Source organism: Cryptomeria japonica, chromosome 9 (genome assembly GCF_030272615.1).
Source record: "Cryptomeria japonica chromosome 9, Sugi_1.0, whole genome shotgun sequence".
Classification (NCBI taxonomy): Eukaryota; Viridiplantae; Streptophyta; class Pinopsida; order Cupressales; family Cupressaceae; genus Cryptomeria; species Cryptomeria japonica.
In genome coordinates, this window is record NC_081413.1 from 26880721 (window position 1) to 26901766 (window position 21046).

Below are 21046 nucleotides of genomic sequence, written 5' to 3' on the forward strand. Positions count from 1 at the left end.
CTCATGACACAGGCGCAAGATGTCTGACACAAGCGCAGAATGTCACCTACACAAGTGCAAGATGTAGGACATAGGCGCAAGATGCAGGACACAGGCGCAGAAGTGTCCAGAATACCCTGCACGGCCTTGTTTTTGGGTTTTTGACCTACAAAATCAACTTGAAAGCACTCCAAAACACAGTAAAGGGGTTAGAAGGTTAGTATTCACGTCGGGTTCACCAATTAATGTAGCATCAGAATTAGGAATCATCAAAGCAAGTATAAAGACATGTTATTCATTATTAGCTCAATCATAAACACACATTGCAATGATCTAATCCTAAGCACACTCAATAGAGACATAAAAACAAAGCATTCAGAAATGAATATCATGCAAACCAGATGACGATTTGGATGCTTCTTCCATGCGGCTCCATTGTTCTTCTTTCCTCTTCAAATGGATTTGTGGATCTCACCTACAAGTGCACACATACAATTGAAAGCAAGATGGATGTTGGTTATTGGTCAAGAGTACTAGAAGCATAAGTTCGATAGTTTGATTAGGGATTCGGGATTAGCTTTGATTGAAAATCATCCAATTTATAGAAGAATTGGATAAATGACAAGATTAGCATGATGCAATTCAAATGGAAATTGCAAATCAATATGACAAATTATGACAAATTATGCACTTTCCATTCACAATTTGATTGATTGATAATTGATGACAAATTATGACACATTCTATGTCAAAATTGATTGATTATCAATTATGACAATTTATGACAAATTGAAATGTCATTCCCATGGAATTAGGAGATGAAATAGGAGGGAAAAGAAATTAGAAATTAAGAAAATTAGAAAATTGAAATTGATGACAATTAGGAATTAGAAATTGATGGAAAAATAGGAAATTAGGAACTAGAAGAAATTAGGTAAATTAATTAATAATTTGTCATTTATTAATTAATTTACAAGAGGAAGAATAATTAGCCAATTAAATAAAGATTTAATTGTAATGAGAAGACCTAGGATTAATAAATAATTTAGTAATCCTAGAGGAAGAAATGACAAATTAGGTTAAATGAATAAATCATGAAACCCTAGAAGACGAATTAGGTCTTGAAAGATAATTGACTCGATTTGATTTGATTTTGGATTGATAAATGACCAATGTGATAAACGATTTGACTGAAAAATGCACCAATTGACGAGGAACAATGACAAATTGATCCAAATTGACATAATTAAGACAGACAATGATCGATAGCAAAATTGATCACAAATGACAAGATCGACAAGAGGACAAGAATCGACGACAAAATAGATTGCAAGATGACAAGATTGAAAATGACCACGATCAATGACAAATTGATCGCAAAATGACAAGATCGAACAATGACAACGATCGATGACAAATCGATCGTTAAAATGACAAGATTGAAGGATTGATGATAAATCGACAAGATTAATAAGAGGACAACGATCAATGATAAATTGATCGCAAGATTGACAGGATTGAAAAGAGGACAAAACCCTAATTAGGATTGACGATGTCCAAAATGATGACAAATAAGCATGCACATTGATGCAATAGGATAAGATTGATTAAAATGATGACTAGATAGTGTTGTCGACAAGACCAAATTCAAACATGAGACAAAGGAAGAATGTAGAAGAATCACTCGATGTTCGCAAATGATAAAAACCAAGTGCGTGACATAGGAGAAATGTTAATGCGACGCAAAAACCTAAAATGAGGCAATGCGCCAATGTTAAAGTATGACCTCGCAAGCGTTGACCATTTTTAGGTGTCTACACCGGCGTCTGTCTACTGGAATCACATGATTGTAAGGTTGCCATCAATGACAATACCTTCAATCACCTACAATATCTCATTGGAGTGTGCATTTGCCAACAAAATGTAGTCTTTGGTAAGGGCTTAGTGAATATATCTACTAGTTGCTTCTTACTAGAAACATATTGTAATACAACCTCCTTATTCTAAACTTTCTCTCTCAAGAAATGATATTTAAGCTCAATGTGCTTAGTTCTAGCATGCAATACCAGATTCTTAGAAATATTTATTGCACTTGTGTTGTCACAAGATATGTTCACCAGTTCAGATATAGGTTCCTTAAAACCTTCCAATACATGCTTCATCCAAATTGCTTGAGTGCAGTTCATAAATGCTACTACATATTCTGCTTAAGCTGTAGATTCAGAAGTAAAACTCTACTTCTTACTTGTCCATGATACTAATCATCTACCAAGAAAGAATGCTCCACCGGTTGTGCTCTTCTGGTCATCGACATTGCCTCCCCAATCGACATCAGTATATACCTTGAGAGTATAGTCACCATTATATGGATACCACAATCCATAATCAATTCTTCCTTTTAGATATCTAAGAGTCCTTTTGACAGCTACCAAGTGGGATTCTCTTGGACATTTCTGAAAATGAGCAACTATGCCCACTGCATGATCAATATCCGGTCTGTTGTGCACCACATAGTGCAGCTTACCAATCATTGACCGATACTCCTTTTCATTCACCAGTGTTGAATCATCTTCCTTAGTCAATTTACAGCTAGTCACCATCGGTGTACCAACCAGTTTGCTTTCCTCCATGCCAAAAGTCTTCAATACCTCTTAGACATACTAGGACTGGGTAATAAAGATACCCTCTTTCATTTGTTGAATCTGTAACCCAATGAAGAACTGTATTTCTCCTATCAGAGACATCTCAAACTCTTTCTTCATTTCATCTACAAATGCATGACTCATTCTATCATCTCCTCCAAAGATTATGTCATCCACAAACACTTCACAAATCAGAATCTGATCACCTTCTGATTTCAAGTAGATGTTTCTATCTTCACTTGTTCTTTGAAATCCAATCTTCACAAGATGAGAGTGTAGTCTTTCATACCATGCCCTAGGTGCTTGTTTCAGTTCATACAGGGCTTTGTGTAATCTATACACCATGTCACTATCTTTGGATAAGGTAAACCCTTCTGGTTGCTTAATATACACTTCCTCTTCTAGGATTCCATTCAGAAAAGAAGACATCACATCCATCTGATAAACCTTAAATCCCTTAAATGCAAGTAGCATTCAAACACCTTCTAATCTAGCCATAGGAGAAAAAATTTATCCATAGTTTTCTCCTTCCTCCTGAGTGTATCCCTTGCATACAAGCTTGGCCTTATTTCTGACAACTGTGCCTTCTTCATTCAACTTATTTTTGAAGACCCATTTGGTACCTATGACATTTTGATGTTCCAGTCTGGGCACCAAAGACCATGTTGCATTCTTTTCTATCTGGTCTAGCTCCTCTTCCATTGCTTTAATCCAGTCTTCATCTATAAGAGCTTCTCTTGAAGTCTTGGGTTCTAATTCAGAAATCATGCAAGAGTTCTCCTTCACTTTTCTTCTAGTGAGTATACCTGCATCTTTATCTCCTATGATTTTCTTTGGATCATGATGTAGCTTCACATATCTAGGAATGATTCTAGCCTTATCTGCTAGCTTTTCTTCTTCACTAACTTCTTCTTCTTCTGCAGCTTCTATTGGTGTGGGAACATTGAGATCTTTACAAGTTTCTTTCTTAACAAGTTCCCAAAAGGCTATACCTAGTTCATCTTCCATTTCTTCAGTGCAAGTTTCCTCAGGTTCTTAAGGGGATTCATCAACCCTGACATTGATACTTTCAACAATCTTTTGTGTTCTATTGTTGTATCACTTCAGAGCTTTTCTCTTAGTGGAATATCCCAAAAATATTCCTTCATCACATTTTGCATCAAATTTGCTCAAATGCTCACCTCTCTTGATATAACACTTGCTACCAAACACTTTAAAGTAAGTCACAGTGGGAGTTTTCCCTGTCCAATACCCATAAGGGGTTTTATCTTTACCTTTCTTGATGAGTACCTAGTTCATAGTATAGACTGCAGTGCTCATTGCTTCTCTCCAAAAAGTGTGAGCAACCTTTCCCTGAATCAGCATTGTTCTAGCCGCTTCAACTACAGACTTGTTATTTCTTTTTGATATGCCATTCTGTTGAGATGTCCTTGGGGAAGATAGCTGCCTCTTAATACCATTGTCTTCATAGTACTTATTGAATTCATCAGAAGTGAATTCTCCTCCTTGATTAGTTCTCAGGCACTTTATCTTTTTACCACTTTCTTTCTCTACTAATGCTCTGAAAGCTTTGAACTTTCCAAATGCTTCAAACTTGTCTTTGAAGAATGTGACCCACATCATTCTTGAGAAGTCATCAATAAAAACCATAAAATACCTATCTCCCTAAATACTTCTAGTTTTCATAGGACCACACAAATCAGCATGCACAAGATCGAGTAAATTTTCTATTGAGAAAGACTTACCTTTAAAAGTTGAGGAAGACATCTTTCCAAGTTGACATTCTCTGCACAAAGAATTCTTAGGTTTGTTCAGCAATGGTAATCCTCTTACCACCTTGATCTTACTAGCTTTAACAATGTTTTCAAAGTTCATATGACAGAGTCTCCTATGCCATATCCAATTGTCATCAAACTTATCCATTAGACACCGACTTATCTTGGCATTCAACTGAAATAGGTTACCTCTGGTCTGCTTGCCAATGGCAATAAGTTCACCATTCTTCCCACTTATACTGTAGACTCCACCTTTTAATTCCAGAACTAGTCCTTTGTCATTCAACTGAGCAACACTCAACAGGTTATGCTTAAGACCTTCTACCTAGTAGACATCATCTGCACTACTCTTTCCATTCAGTGAGATGGATCCTTTACCTTTTACCAAGCACGGTGCATCGTTGCCAAATCTGACAACACCTCCATCATATTCCTCCAGAGGCAGAAACATTCTTCAGTCACCAGTCATATGATGAGAACAACCACTATCAATTATCCACTCATTGGAGTTTTCAATGCGAGAGACAAGAGATTTCTTGTCAGATACTTCATCCTTTACTACTACAAACACTATGTCTTCATTTTCTTCATCCTTTGATTCTTCATCAGTGACACCTTCATCCATAGCAACTAGGAAATTTCTTCTATTTCCTCCTTTATATTTTCTAAACTTCTTTGGTTTGTCCTTATTGCCATTGTTAGGACAATTAACAGCTATATGTCTTATCTTGTTGTAGGAAAAATATTTCAAAGGAAGTTTACCTCTATACTTTCCAGTTCTCTTCAGAAGTCTTTTAGCAAGAAGGGCTTCGAACTCCATTAGAATCTCTTCATCATCCACATCTTTGTATTGTCTGGATTCATAGTTGGTACTAGTTTCTTTTCCTTTTCTTGATGGTACAGTAGATGCTTTAAAGGCTGGCTCAGTCTTCTGAACACTACCATTATAGCTATTCAACTCATATGTAGTTAACTTTGCAATGATAGAGTCTAAGGATACCTTGGTTTTATCAATAGACCTTAGCTCCTAGATAGCTGCTACTCTAATTGCATAGATTGGTAACAATGATCTAAGAACTTTACTAAAAATAGTGGCATCTTCAATCGTTCCACCAACGCTTTTGATATCACCAACTACTATCTTAATCCTAATACCATACTGATGAATGGTCTCACCCTCAACCATCCTCGTGTCTTCAAATTTTCTTCTAAGGCTCTCTTCCTTAGCTTTCTTTACATGCTCATCACCACCATAAATGGTTTCCACTGCTTCTCATACCTCCTTAGGAGTGTCTTTATCTTGAACATCAATAAACTCAATATTTGACAGGCTATTGATAAGAGCTTCCATAACTTGTCCATTTTCCTCGATTTCTCTCTTCTGATCATTAGTCAGAGTGCCAGTGGGAGTCACAAAAGCATTCTCAATATAGTTCTAGTGTTGAGCAGCCATACTCTTGATGTAAATCTTCATTCTGTCCTTCCATATTTTAAAGTTATCTCTATTGAACTTAGGATCTTCCCTCTTCGTCATTATAGTGAGATCTTTTACCTCAAGTTGTTAGGCTTATATCACCAAGGATCTGGAGGCACTCTGATACCAATTGATGAATAATGATGAACAACGGATACCCCAATAGGTACTGAGAGGGGGGGTGAATCAGTACAGATAAAAACTATCAACAACTTATCTAGCTAAAGCAATACCAACTGGTTACCACCATTACTGAACTTAACCATGGCAATACCGGTCAAACATAGTAAGACACCAGACACCATAAACTGATAAGTCTAAATACTTCAAATATGATCAATGTACAACATCAACTTTCACCCATAAACATATGCATATGGTACGCTAGTAATACCATAACCTATTAACTCTGCATGCATGATCTTTCAACCAAATACTTCATAAACATCACATGAAACAAAATGCATAACACATGACACACAAATTTTTCACGTGGAAACCCAAATGGGAAAAATCATGGTGGGAGTGAAATACCCACAAGCTTGTTTTGAACTCTTTTGAAGCTTTCCCTGTTAGGAGCCTAGTCCGGTTAAAGACTTTACAATAAGGTTCTGTTAGGAACTGATCCTATTAGAGATCACCCAGTTAAGGGATGGTTATATACCCTGTTAAAGGTTGAAACCCTATTAAAGATTACCTCACTACAGGATTTAAAGAACTCAATGATCTTGAGTCACCTACATACATGTTTTACAATAAGCCTATTAAAGCTACCTGGTAAAGGGATTTTCCAACTGTTGCAATGGTTAAAAGACAACAAGTAAAAATATGATCTGATAATAGCACTACATGCCAAGGTAGATCCTTTTTGTATCCTCTACTCTGCAATCACACTCTATAGTTTCCCTCTTTACTGGTCTGGCAAGCATCAAGTATCTCTTCACTCGGATACACACACAACATTTGCCAACAACTTTTCAATACAAACATCATCGACCTTATAGGTAATAGAAAGGTTGGTGGCATAAACCCTAAACCCTAAACATCTTAGGTTTACAACACATGTGGTCTCATCCTGACCGTCCAAACATATTGCATAGAGCATTTACAATTTCAAACAAATCACAAGTCAATCTGCATCGTTCATTCATCACCTCTCATGGGAATCAGTAACCCATCACATTTTCTTCTTATGCCACTAAGAAGAATAAGCATTCCCAAGGTAGACTTCAAATGTGGTTGATCTTCTCATGCCTCAATACTTTATGTACTCAAAGTTGATGTGGCACCTTGATCACAGAGTATCATCAGTTCATCACACAAGCTGGATCGACAAGTCGATAACCATAGAGTTGAGACTACCAATCGGTAATCACACTTAGTGAAACCCTGACACCGGTTCACTAAATCTCCTCATACCTCTTCATGTCAGATCACATGAACTCATTGACATCAATGACAACATACATTATCATCATATCAACATACCAGTTCATTATATGCCAATGATATCCAACATACCTAAAACAAAGCTTGGTTGTGATAGCATTTTTGTTGTTGTTGACAAATTTAGTAAGATGGCACATTTTGTTCCTTGCAAAACTACTCATGATGCTAGTCACATTGCACACTTGTTTTTCAAAGAGGTTATAAGAATCCATGGATTGTCAGTTAGTATTATTTAAGATAGGGATGTCAAATTCCTTGGAATTTTTTGGAAAACTCTTTGGAAAAGACTGGGAACTAACTTGTCTTTTGGTTCAACCTATCATCCCCAGACAAATGGTCAAACAGAGGTGGTAAATAGGACACTTGGAAACCTTTTAAGGTGTTTGACGAAGGAATATGGATAGAGTTGGGATCAAGTTCTTCACTAGGCAAAGTTTGCCTACAATGACAGTGTCAACAGGTCAACTTGGAAGAGTCCTTTTGAGATAGTGTATGGTGTGCACCCACGAGGTGTTATGGAATTATGGGATCTTGGTGCTCTGATGTACATAAGTGATCAAGCTGATGATGTCGCTCAATCTATGAAGGAGGTTCATGATCAAGTCAGACAAGCTCTCCAAGATTCTTCACAAAAAGTTAAAGCCAGCATTGATGCCACATGAAGAGATGTGTGATTTTCTATTGGAGATTTAGCGATGGTACATTTAAACAAGAATCAACTTCAGAAAGGGATTCCCAGCAAACTACAAATGAGGAGACTAGGCCCATGTAAAATTTTAGCCAAGTATGGCTCTAATGCCTATAAAATCAATTTGCCATCTGATATTGCTTTGTCTCCTATTTTTAATGTTATAGATTTTCTAACCTACAAGGGGCAACTTCCCAAGGAGGATGCGCGAGTTTAAGATGTTCAGCAGGCACTTGCCGATCTTCCCTTACCTTCTTCTACCATGCCTCAGGCTGAGAAAGTGTTGGATTCCCGTGTTTTCAAGAAGACTAGACACCAGGTCTACATGGAACATTTGGTCAAATGGATGAATAAACCTGATTCTAAAGCAACCTGGGTCCCTGAATTTGACTTTGTCAAGTCAGGAATTGATCTCTCCCTATTGTTGTGCGCAATCACTTGACTTCTTTGTTTCTGGGGGAGTATGGTGCAGGAGCACCTAAGGGTTGAAATGCCCTTAACCAATTTTGGCCTGTACATACTATGGACTGGCTCTAAGTCCTTTTTTATTGCAATTTTTGAAATTTTGCATATCGGCATGACCTACCCCAATCGACAGGACTTATCCCGAAGCGGTCACCAGAGTTTGGAGCGAGTTATCGGGTATCAGAAGGAGTGGGTTTATGCTACCCCGATGACCCGATGAGTTAGCATGCAGAGCGGAGCACCTTAGAGATAGTCATCAGGTATCAGAAGGAGTAGTTTTCCGCTACCCCAATGACCTGGTGGGAAAGAATAGGCGCAGACCAGGTTGTATTAGGTATCGGTAGGCAAGTTTTTCACCTATGCCGACACCCGATAGGAAAGTGGACGGACCAGAGGAGGTTCATCGACCATCGGGAGGAATACTTCCGTGTTACGCCGATGGCCCGAAGACAAAGCACAAATGGAGGAGCATTAGACAAATGGAATTCTTGTTATCCCGACGCCAAATGGAACATCACAAAATGGAGCATTGGCCATCGGGTTAACCTGTTTGGCGGGTCCCGATGACCCGATGGAAATGCCTAGGGAGATTAAGGAAGGTGAGATAAGCAAACAAATGGTAGGGAATCCCTTAGAGGTCTAGTGGAGTAGACTTGAAACCTAGGAAGGGATAGAAGCAAACCATCAAAAGAAGACTAATTGATGGTTAATTAGGTAGCCTCCCTATCAGTTAGGTTCTCAAGTTGTCAAATCAAGTTTCTACATTGTGAAACTTAACTCATATCATTTGACACACTTTTTCATAGAGGAGAATAAAACTAAACCTCGACTTGACAAGTAGACTTGAGTATCCAAAACAAAGTATCCATATCCAACATCAACATCAACATTTGATCATTTTGTATGACCACTCCACATATTTTGAGAAGAAGAAGTCTTCATCAAAAGACTAAGTTGAAGAAGAGACAACCTAGTTCTAAGTCACTTATCAAAAGGATTAAATTTCTCTATATCAACCTTCAACTCTTTACATCACATCGTGCATTATTGCATCATATGTGGTTGTATATCCAAGGAAAAACCAACAAATTTGACAGAGAACCTTTGAGAAGTGGGGCTTATATTCAGAAAGTAGCATTCAACCAGTGCCTTAATAGTGGAGGAAGGATTAACCCCTCTTTTTTTCTGAAGTTTCTTATCACTTATAACGAGGCTCAACCTAAGCCACCAGCTCCACCAAGAACCCCAATAGAAGAAGAAAAATTCACTACGGTAGAGATATATTAATGCCCGCTATCACTCAATCTCAAAAAAACAAAAAGAAGGAATCACAACCAGAATCAAGTATGAGTCATAGACTATCCAATCCTTTTGATGAATATGCAAATATGGGAGAAACAGAGATCACCAATGAACTTCTCCAAGAATGTCAAGAGAACGTGACTTTCCAAAAACTTGTAGAAAAACTTATAGAAGCAGATAAGGAAAAATATCTACTCATGCTAACTAGAAAAGGAGTCAATATTCCTGAGGATTTTGACAAAGAAAATTTTAAGGAATATAGATAAGAGAATTTAAAGAATAAGCGTAAGAAACTATGCTTATCAATAACAATGGAGAGAAAAAGAGACATATTATCAAGAAAACATACACAACCAAGGTCACACCCATGAACAAGACAACACTCACGAACAAGACCATGCCCGCAATCGGGACAATCTTAATGAACGAGGGGAAGCTCCCCATCGAAGAACAAATGCGCCCCTAGTTGTTCTTACACAACAACTCCAAACACTTCAAAGACAAATACGGGGCATGCAACAAGGGACCACGGTACGATATTCATTAGACGACATTTGTCCTTATCCTTTTGATAGGAGATTGAACATGGTACCTTTTCCCCCAAATTCAGATATACCAAAGTATGACGAATACAATGGTAAGAGTGATCACATTCACGAATTTTGTACCATGAGCTTAGAGTTTTCTCACAATGACACATACTTAATGAGATTATTACCAAGAAGTTTGGGAAGGCAAAAAATGGAGTGGTTGTCAAAACTCACACCTCCCATCAGATCATTTGATGAGTTGCTGAACAAATTCATAACACAATACTCCTATAACACCCAACACGCAATCACCATGCTAGATGTGTGTAACACGAAATAAAAAAACAATGAAACATTTATTGTGTTTCTAGAACGATGGGGATGCATGGTCGCAAGATATCCATTAGATGTGCCTGAAAAGGAAAAGATGAAAATCTTCATAGACAATCTGAATAGTAAAATGAGTTATCATCTCAAACTATAACGTATACCATCTTTTGCAAAATTAATAGAAAATGGTATCCAAGTAGAGGAAGCTTCCATCAAGAAAGGAACATTGAAGTTCTTTAAGGAAGGTTTTAATTCATCAAACAATAACATCTTTAACAATCAAAACAATAACAACAATTCAAACATGTCCAGATTTTGGACAATGAACAAAAACATTGTTAATGACGGGGTAATCGATGCCAACAGTGTAAAGTATAAACAACCAGTGTTGACTTTATCAGGCAACCCATTATCCAATAAAGATAAAAAAAAGTGCTAATCAAGGCACTAACACTTATCAATGAAATAAAAACCAAGGAACTTCAATGTCAAACAACAACAATAATTACCAAGGCAACAACAACAACCAAGGGAACCACACAAACCAAAGAGGCAACACTAATACTTTCCCCTATCGATGATTATGCATGCCATTAGGACAAACCTTAGAATCAACATTTCGAGAGCTATTGGCAAATAAGATCATCACATTGCCAGCCACAAGAAACTTTGAACCCCAAGTCAAACCACCATGGTGGAATGACTCACATTATTATGATTATCATCAAAACAAGGGGCATAATACAAATTATTGCATGAGGTTGAAGAACATAGTTCAAGACATGATAGACAAGGGTGACTTAACGGTCGATGGTCATACAACCAATAGTGACCATGAAGCTTTTAAAAATCTTGTTCCCAATTACGACAATGGAGAAGCGTCAACATCCAACAATACCAAAGGAGATCGTAATAATCACATATACGAAAACACCATCAATCACATATCAGCATGTTGCAATCAAGTAAATGTCATAAAAATCAAAGACAAACAAGAACATGCATCGATAAATGTGACAACAAGAGCATAGAGATATGTCTTGAAAGGGAACACATCAACATCAACAACTCTCCCCAAGACTCAATATAACTTGGTCGACCAGCTACGGAGAACTCCCACTCAGATATATATACTTGAGTTACTCAAACTTTTGCCAAAACATAAGGATATCTTGGAGCAAGCTCTTATCAAAACAACCATTCCAAATAATATGGATATTAATTGATTCCAAGCCATGGTGGCCCATATGATGGTGCCACACAACATATCTTTTTTTGAACATGATGATGTCTCTTTGAATCATCCACATAACACCCCACTACATATCGAGGTCTTAGTCTATAAACATTAGGTAAAAAGAGTATTAATAGATGGAGGAGTTGGTCTCAATATATGTACTCTAAAACTTATCCATGCATTGGGCTTCTCTGAGAAGGCTATTGATCCAAAAAAAAAAATCACTATCAAAGCTTATGATGATGAAGAGAGATGATCTGAAGGAACTATAATACTACCCATTCAAGTAGGTCATGTACAAAGAGACACCATGTGCCAAGTCTTGGACATAGACTTGACATACAATATACTATTGGGTCATCCATGGATCCTTGAAATGCAAGCGGTGCCTTCCACGTATAATCAATGTATCAAGTTCCCCTACAATGGACAGGAAATTTCAATATTTGTAGATAATAACCCTTTTCAATATTTCAATGCTATGGAGGCAGCTCAAGATAGCCTTGTTCCACACAACAAAGAGGCCCAAGCTTCCTCAACATCCAACCATCAAGAAGAAATCAAGTCCCTATCCATGAAATTCAAGCAAAAGATGAAAATAAAAGATCAAGGCATGGGGGAGTACTCTTTTGAACCCTTGTGTCTATCTAAATTGCCAAATTCACCAAGGTCTTATGGACAACCTTCCACATCAGGCAACACAACCCCTCACAAAGTTTGATGCTAAATTTATCCAAATGGGCACACTGGCTAAAGAATTAGAAGATAAAGACATCCTTGTTGGCTATACAAAGATGAGGAAGAAATCATAACTGCTACCATAGAAGTGGTCATACCAACAAAATAGTATGGCAATGGGTTTCGGATCATGCAACGAATGGGATACAAAGGAAAGGGACCTATTGGCAAGCATCAAGAAGGCATCACAAAACCCATACAACCTCATTCACAATTTGTAAAAGACAAAAGAGGACTTGGGTATGGCCAACATGTTCTGTTTGTACCAAAGAAAGCCTATCATCAAAAACCTCAATGGAAGGAAAAGAAAAGACATAGCAAAGACTCATGGAAAGAAGCACTACACCAAGCAGCAGAAAAGACAAGGAAGGAGCAAAAACATGAAGAAAATGAAAGATGCCAAGAAGAACTCTCTATCCAAAGGAGGAAGCTTCTTGTAGCATCCTAAAATTGTGACACTTGCAATTTCGACTACATTTGGGTCTTCACGATGGCGACGCAACGTTGAACCTGAATGGAGACCCCGAAACCTATTTACGACACCAAAAACTGCATTTTCTACACCTTGGCCTAATCCCTCCTTGCACCCTGCTGTCCCGGGAGGTGGGACCATGGCGCCCAGCGCCCTGGTCCCTGGCCCTATTTTGGGCCCGGCCTCTTTTGGGCATCGGGTCTTTAAGTTTGCAATTCGGGAAATAATGTTTCCTGGTCAACCTAAGGTCGGAAAAATCAGTCTATCAGCCCTAATTGACAAGTATATAAACTACATTTCCTCTTCCCAAAAAGGGGGAAGAAGACATATGTGTGCAAAAGGCGGAAGCGATATTCAAACATTCAAGCATTCAAGCATTCCTTCAAACAATTGAGCATTCTAAGTCTCCATTCAAGGCTAGGTGTTGCATTCAAGACAAGGATTCAACCATTGAAGAGGAGATCACATACAACATACAACATACTACATACATTACACCTTCGCATGTAAGAATACAAACATTCTTACAACAAGGTATCAGTACTTGTTTACATTACAAACATTTACATTTACAACATTCTCATTTCTTGGTTAATTCCAAAAGTGGGGTTTGACCTAAAGGCAAACCCCTAATCCCTAACCCCCCAATCATCCTCTCTTTTCTGTGTGTAGGTTATAGGTATGCGGCTGTAATTGAAGATCTAGAATCCTTGTGCAGAGACGAACAGATCCCCCTTCGTTTCGCGGATTTTTCGGAGGACCGTGTGCACGTCGGGCGCCATCGTCTCGTCAACTTTCGCTCAAATTTGTAGGACAGCACCATCTCGACATTTTACTGCTAATTCCAGGTCCTCAGCTTCATCCCGTATCCCTATCTCTGTTTACAAGTGAATCTTTCTTGCTTCTACATACATTCCTAGTTCAATCATTCTATCTATATTCTTTACAAAAGAGGGTATCCTTGATGTCACAACCCTTGAAACTCATTTAGAATCCAATCTTGCATTGTGTGGGATTGGATCTTGTGGGTTTCAACCCCTCTTTTGAATGTAAAGTCTCCCCTAAGTGAAAACCATCAACCCTAGTGACTCTCCCTTCTCTCTCCTTGGAGTTGGGGAGGGGAGAACAACTAGGGTTCAATTTTTCTGCTTTACATTTTGGTGAACCCGACGTGAACATCCTCATTCTGATTATTCATGGTTAGATCTGAAAATTTTGTTTCCTTAATTACATTTCCATGTTTGATCTTTTGCAAATTTTAGAGGTTGATTGCATAAAAACCCTAAAATTTTCTTTTTAGTAATTGAGCTTGTGAAATGTTTAATTGTTAATGCTTGTTTCAGATTTACCCTTCTATTGCAAATTTTCAATTCATATTTGTGCTTTAACTCTGAAAATTAAGTGGTTAAATGTCAAAACCCTAATTTTTAAAACCTTCTTGATTCAACCTTTGACTGATAATTTCACTAATCAAAACACATCCAAATCGGCTGTAACTTTGGATTCCGCAACAAAATCACAATATCTCTCATCCTTGAAAATTTGGAAAAAAGTTGCGAGGACCGTGTGCACCCCGAGCGCCATCGTCCTTGACATTTTTTCCGAAATTTCGGGAGCTAGATCTTACTGTATTTTTCTGCTAAAATCCAGAATTTTGGCTGATCTTATCAATTTTAACACTTTCAAAATTAAAGTCAAAGTTGGTCTAGTGATTGCTTGGATAAAGGCTTATAATCATTCAAAAATTGTTGAAATTAAAATTCATATCAAAATTGTGTTCCTTACTGTACTAAATCTGAAAAGTGTGTTAGCATTCATTCGAAATTTCAGCGCTTTATTCAAATTTTTGCAGTTTGTGACTTTTGAAATTAAGTGTTTAATTGCAGCAACCTTGATTTCCACTTTCAAATTTGAATTTTGCATGAAATTGAGTCAACTTTTAAATTTCAAAACTTGCATTGCTTTTAGTATTCCCTCTAAAATCATAAAATTCAAAATTTCAGTTTCCCCCTCTTTTTCAAAATTCAAAATTTTACATTTTTCAACAATCTTGGTAGGGTTCAATTTTGAGATTGCAACTTTAATTTGGCCTATCTATAGATCGTAAAATCATTCAATTTTTTTCAGATTAGCTTTAAAATCATAATAACTTTCATCCCTGAAAATTTCGAAAAAAGTTGCGAGGACCGTGTGCACTCCGTTCGCCACAGTCCCCGACATTTTTTCCGAAATTTTGGGAGATTGTCCTGATTGCATTTAACAGCTTTAATCTAGGAGATTGGATGATTTTATTGAAATTTGCTACCTCTAAAATTCAAAATCTTCTCTCTCTCTTTAGTGCATGAGTTTTACAACAATAAGCCCTACTTACACTATTCCCATTAGACGAACCCTTAGAATTAAGTCCTTCCAAGGTTTAATTACTGAGGAGATGGAACCTAATTTGAATGGCCTTTTTAACGAGGACATGGGTAATTCCTCTAATCCTCTTAATGATGAAGAAGCTCTCCATGAGGTTTCTGTAGAACAACTTTCAAAATTGGATAACCAATTTGATGATTTTCGACAATGGATGTCTCAAGAATACCCCGATAGCGAAGCTCTTTCATTAATTGAGGGTCTAAACGGTATGGTTCAAAGTGATAAGAATGGAATTGGTATTTTGTGTGGTATTGCACACATTGTGGATTCGAATGTGATGCCTATGAAGAGTTGTGATAAAACTTTAGGTTATACACAACCTCCTACTCAAGTTAATCATTCTATTCCTTTGACAACTCCTATTGCTAGTATACCTACTTTTACATCAAACATAATGACTACTTCAATACAAGACATTCCTCCTATGATCACTAGTCATGGGGGAAATCCCTCTTCTTCAATCAACCCTCTTCCTTCATTCAATCCAACTTCTTCATTCATTCCTTCAATAAGTGTTCCTATTATATCTCCACAAATAAACATGACGCAAGGGGGCAATTCATTTAACCATTCCATTCCTCCTTGTAGTGTTCCTCCCTTCCAATCATCTCCTATGACTAACTATCATAGTGTCCCACCACCTTACTCTCAATCAATACCTTCTTTCAATAACATAATACCTCCATCACAATCTAACAGGTCTAATATGAACTCTTCGACTGAAGCGACCATTAACAATCTTGCACAAACTGTCTCTTCTTTGCAGCAACAAATTGCCTCTATGAATCAATCTAAGTTTAGTGTGCCCACATTTGATGTTGCGAGCCCACTTTCTCTTGACATTGTTTGAGCTATCCCCCCTAAACATGTTGAACTTCCGCATTTGGAGCTTTATAATGGTAAGGGTGATCCTCTAACACATGTTAAGACCTTTCAAACAATATGTACCGATTTTGCTTATGACCAAAGGTTGCTTGCAAAACTGTTTACTAGAACATTAAGAGATAAAGCCCTACAATGGTATTACTCGTTGCCTTCGTATTCTATTACTTCATTCGAACAACTTGCAAATGCTTTTATTCAACAATTTCAAAACAATATAAGTCCTAAAGTTACTTTGATTGATTTAATTCATTGTAAACAAGGTGTTAAAGAAAAAGTGACTAATTTCATTGGTAGATATAAGCATTTGTATGCTCAGATTTCTTTTCCAGTACCTGACAATGATATTCAAAGAATCTTTATTTCTAATTTACAAAAAGATACTAGAGAAAAACTTCTATTTTCTGAGTTTACTTCTTTCCACCAGTTGTGCGCAACTCTTCACAATTATCAACTGACTGTGAGTCAAGTGGAACAAGCAAATCCTATGGCTCCGAGTGATAAGGGTGATAGTAGTCAACAACCATTTGGGAAGTTTAAACTGAACAGAGAGTCCATTAAATTCAATGAAAACATCATCAACAACAATGTGAATGCAGCATCAAGTGTGCCTCCTATTTCTAAGTTTTTCAAGAAAGAAAGAAAGTTTACTCCTTTCAATGAATCATTGCATAGTATTATGAATAAGTTAATGGAACAAAATGTGCTTACTCTCCCTCCTATAAAGCAAATAGATCCTACAAATATTAATTCACCCTATTTTGATAACAAATCTTTTTGTCAATTTCATCATCATCCTGGGCATGATACTGAAAATTTTTTTGCTTTAAAGGGTAAAATTCAAGATTTGATTGATAATAACACTATCTCTGTTTCTGGGGTGAATGATAAAGGCAACACATCTGTAGCTCCTCCTAACCAAAATCTTAAGATTTTTACTGTTCCATTGCCTTCTCATACCTCTAATGCGATTGATACTACTGATTCCTCTGTCTCACCTAATGATCTTGTGTCCATGACTCTGAATGTGATTAACTTTGTAGAGCAGCAGAAAATCCCTAAAGAACCTTCCATCACCTTTGATTCCAGTGAAACTATCAAGGCACCTGATGGTCCTTTATATATAGTTGCAAAAGTCAAGAATACACCTTGTCGTGGAGTGCTTATTGATCCTTCTTGTATGGTTAATATCATTACTGAAGAATTTCTTTTTACTTTGCAATTGAATCAAGTGATCTATGATGAAACAAATGTGGTTGTGAAATTATTTGATACATTTTCTTCTCCTGCAATTGGTTCTATTACATTACCTATTGAGGTCCATAACAAATCCCTTGATGTGGACTTTGCTATTATTCCATCGTCCGAACAATTTCATATGAAGCTAGGTTATCCTTGGTTATCTTCCATGAAAGCTATTGCTTCTCCTATTCATAAGTGTTTGAAATTTCCCCATAATGGTGAAGTTGTTACTGTCAATCATAGTCTCTTTAAACCAGCTGAAAGAACTTCTAGCGTTCCTATTGATTACTTTTGGCCTAAACAATTCCAATCTCTTCCTCTGCGAAGTGATCATCTTTCTAAATCTTATCAAAAGTGAAAAAAAGATATGATCCTATCTCTAAGCGAACCTAGAACACCTAAGCTTGATATTCCTATCATTCTTGAGAAGGAAGTTCTTCCTTTGAAAGATAAAACTAATGTCTTTCCTCAAGAAGATTCCCAACCCATCCCTATGAATGTGACTATGCCTATGACTAATAAACTTCCTAAAAGTAGACCTATACCTCCTCGTCATGATGGACTTGGTCTCCTTCCTAAACCAAATATTCCTCCCTTATATGGAGCAGTTCCTCCTCCTTCCTCTTATGGAGAGAAGAGACCTTCCTCTTCTCCTATTATTCAACCTAAGAGACCACAACCTAAACACCCAAGTGATAAGGATGAGAACATTCCTCCTCCTCAATCTTCTCAACTTCCTACTAAGACTAGACGAAATCGTTCTGCACGTGAACGCCGATGAAAACGTTGTCTTAGAGCTCAGGCAGCTGCTTCTCAAACTTTGCAATCCCCAAAAACACCTTCAGCTAGTATTATTCCATTTTGTCCTCAGCCGACGATTGAGCCGAAATCTCCTATACATAAGATGCATGATGGCCTTGATCCTGTGCGAGTTAAAGATCCTATTTTTATAAATCTTGATGATGATATAGATGAAAATGTTATTCATGATGAAAATGTTACTCCTGTTCATTCTGATAGTGAATATGAATATGTTGATGTTGATAACCATTTATCTAACGAATTTTCTAAAGCACTTATCCTAGCTCCTAGACAAGAACAACGTGGCTCGGAACATGAACATAGCCCTTGTTTGGATCTTGTGATAGCTCCATCTAATGTGTTGGATGTTCCTCCTCTAGCATGTTTCTTGCCTTCCCGAAATATTGATCAGCAAGATCGGGGGGTAGATGATGTGCTAGAATAGTTTCATTAGCATAGCAGACTCTCTCCTCCTCTCTAGATCTCTTTTGTTACTTCTTCTATGTGTTATTCTTATTCTTCTATTTGTTGTCCTTAGTGTTGTCTACTTGAGGACGATGCAAAGCATTGAGATCTCTTTTGGTCTCTCTCATGTTGACTCAAAAGACACATGTATTCCCTTCTTCTAGGTGACCTTCCTTGATTGGGGAATGAAGAACAATTATGCATACATACATATGAAATACATGAATTATCATACAACATACTGACCCCGAGGAAAGCGAAGTCACCTTGTGCTTTGTGTTTTGTGTCTATTATCCTTGGGCTTATCTCACACTTGGGGGCTAAATCCTTGTGATAATGTGCTCCTTTGTCATTTCTTATACGTATCACTACCTTCAAGCAATCTCCCTCGGTGAGGCATGTGCGATCGCTTTAACGTAGGGGGGCATACATCCCGTTCATATCTTTTCAAGATACTTGAAAATTTCTTGACAAATTTAGCTTTGCCTTGAAAATTTTTGATATCTTTCTTGCATGACTCATAGTGAGGGAACCTTACTACTGACAGTCATGGTTCTCCCTCATGATCTTCCCTTTTACTTTGTCAATCGAAGTCGTAAAATCCTTAGTCCACTGGGGGCTTGGTGTATCTTGCCTCCTTGACATGGTGAAAGTCTCTCAATGTTGTTTCCTTGTACTTTACTAGAAGTATGAGCGTACGCTTATACTCCCACTAAAGTGGGGGCTAAATGTAGCGTCCTAAAATTGTGACACTTGCAATTTCGACTGCATTTGGGTCTTCACGATGGTGGCGCAACGTTGAACCTGAATGGAGACCCTAAAACCTGTTTACGACACCAAAAACTGCATTTTCTGCACCTTGGCTTGATCCCTCCTTGCACCCTGCTGTCCCGGGAGGTGGGACCATGGCGCCCAGTGCCCTGGTCCCCCAGAACCATGGCACCCAGCGCCCTGGTCCCTGGCCCTATTTTGGGCCCGGCCTCTTTTGGGCATTGGGTCTTTAAGTTTTCAATTTGGGAAATAATGTTTCCTGGTCGGCCTAAGGTCAGAAAAATCAGTCTATCAGCCCTAATTGACAAGTATATAAACTACATTTCCTCTTCCAAAAAAGGGGGAGGAAGACATATGTGTGCAAAAGGCGGAAGCGATATTCAAACATTCAAGCATTCAAGCATTCCTTCAAACAATTGAGCATTCTAAGTCTCCATTCAAGGCTAGGTGTTTCATTCAAGACAAGGATTCAACCATTGAAGAGGAGATCACATACAACATACAACATACTACATACATTACACCTTCGCATGTAAGAATACAAACATTCTTACAACAAGGTATCAGTACTTGTTTACATTACAAACATTTACATTTACAACATTCTCATTTCTTGGTTAATTCCAAAACTGGGGTTTGACCTAAAGGCAAACCCCTAATCCCTAACCCCCCAATCATCCTCTCTTTTCTGTGTGTAGGTTGTAGGTACGCGGCTGTAATTGAAGATCTGGAATCCTTGTGTAGAGACGAACAGATCCCCCTTCGTTTCGCGGATTTTTCGGAGGACCGTGTGCACGCCGGGCGCCATCGTCCCGTCAACTTTTGCTCAAATTTGCAGGACAGCACTGTCTCGACATTTTACTGCTAATTCCAGGTCTGCAGCTTCATCCCGTATCCCTATCTCTGTTTACAAGCGAATCTTTCTTGCTTCTACATACATTCCTAGTTCAATCATTCTATCTATATTCTTTACAAAAGAGGGTATCCTTGATGTCACAACCCTTGAAACTCATTTAGAATCCAATCTTGCATTGCATGGGATTGGATCTTGTGGGTTTCAACCCCTCTTTTGAATGTAAAGTCTCCCCTAAGTGAAAACCATCAACCCTAGTGACTCTCCCTTCTCTCTCCTTGGAGTTGGGGAGGGGAGAACAACTAGGGTTCGATTTTTCCGCTTTACACTTCTTATAAGAAAATACATCATGTACAAGAACTTGATCAAACCAAGGTTGAGCCACAACCTACAGAAATTGATATTCACAGAAAGCAACCAGTGTATGAACAAATTCAAAGAGTACAAGAAAACATCGATCCTGAATTAGAACAAGCCACACTAAACTTGTGTCAATTATCAGTGATCTTTTCTCACCATACAATATACCT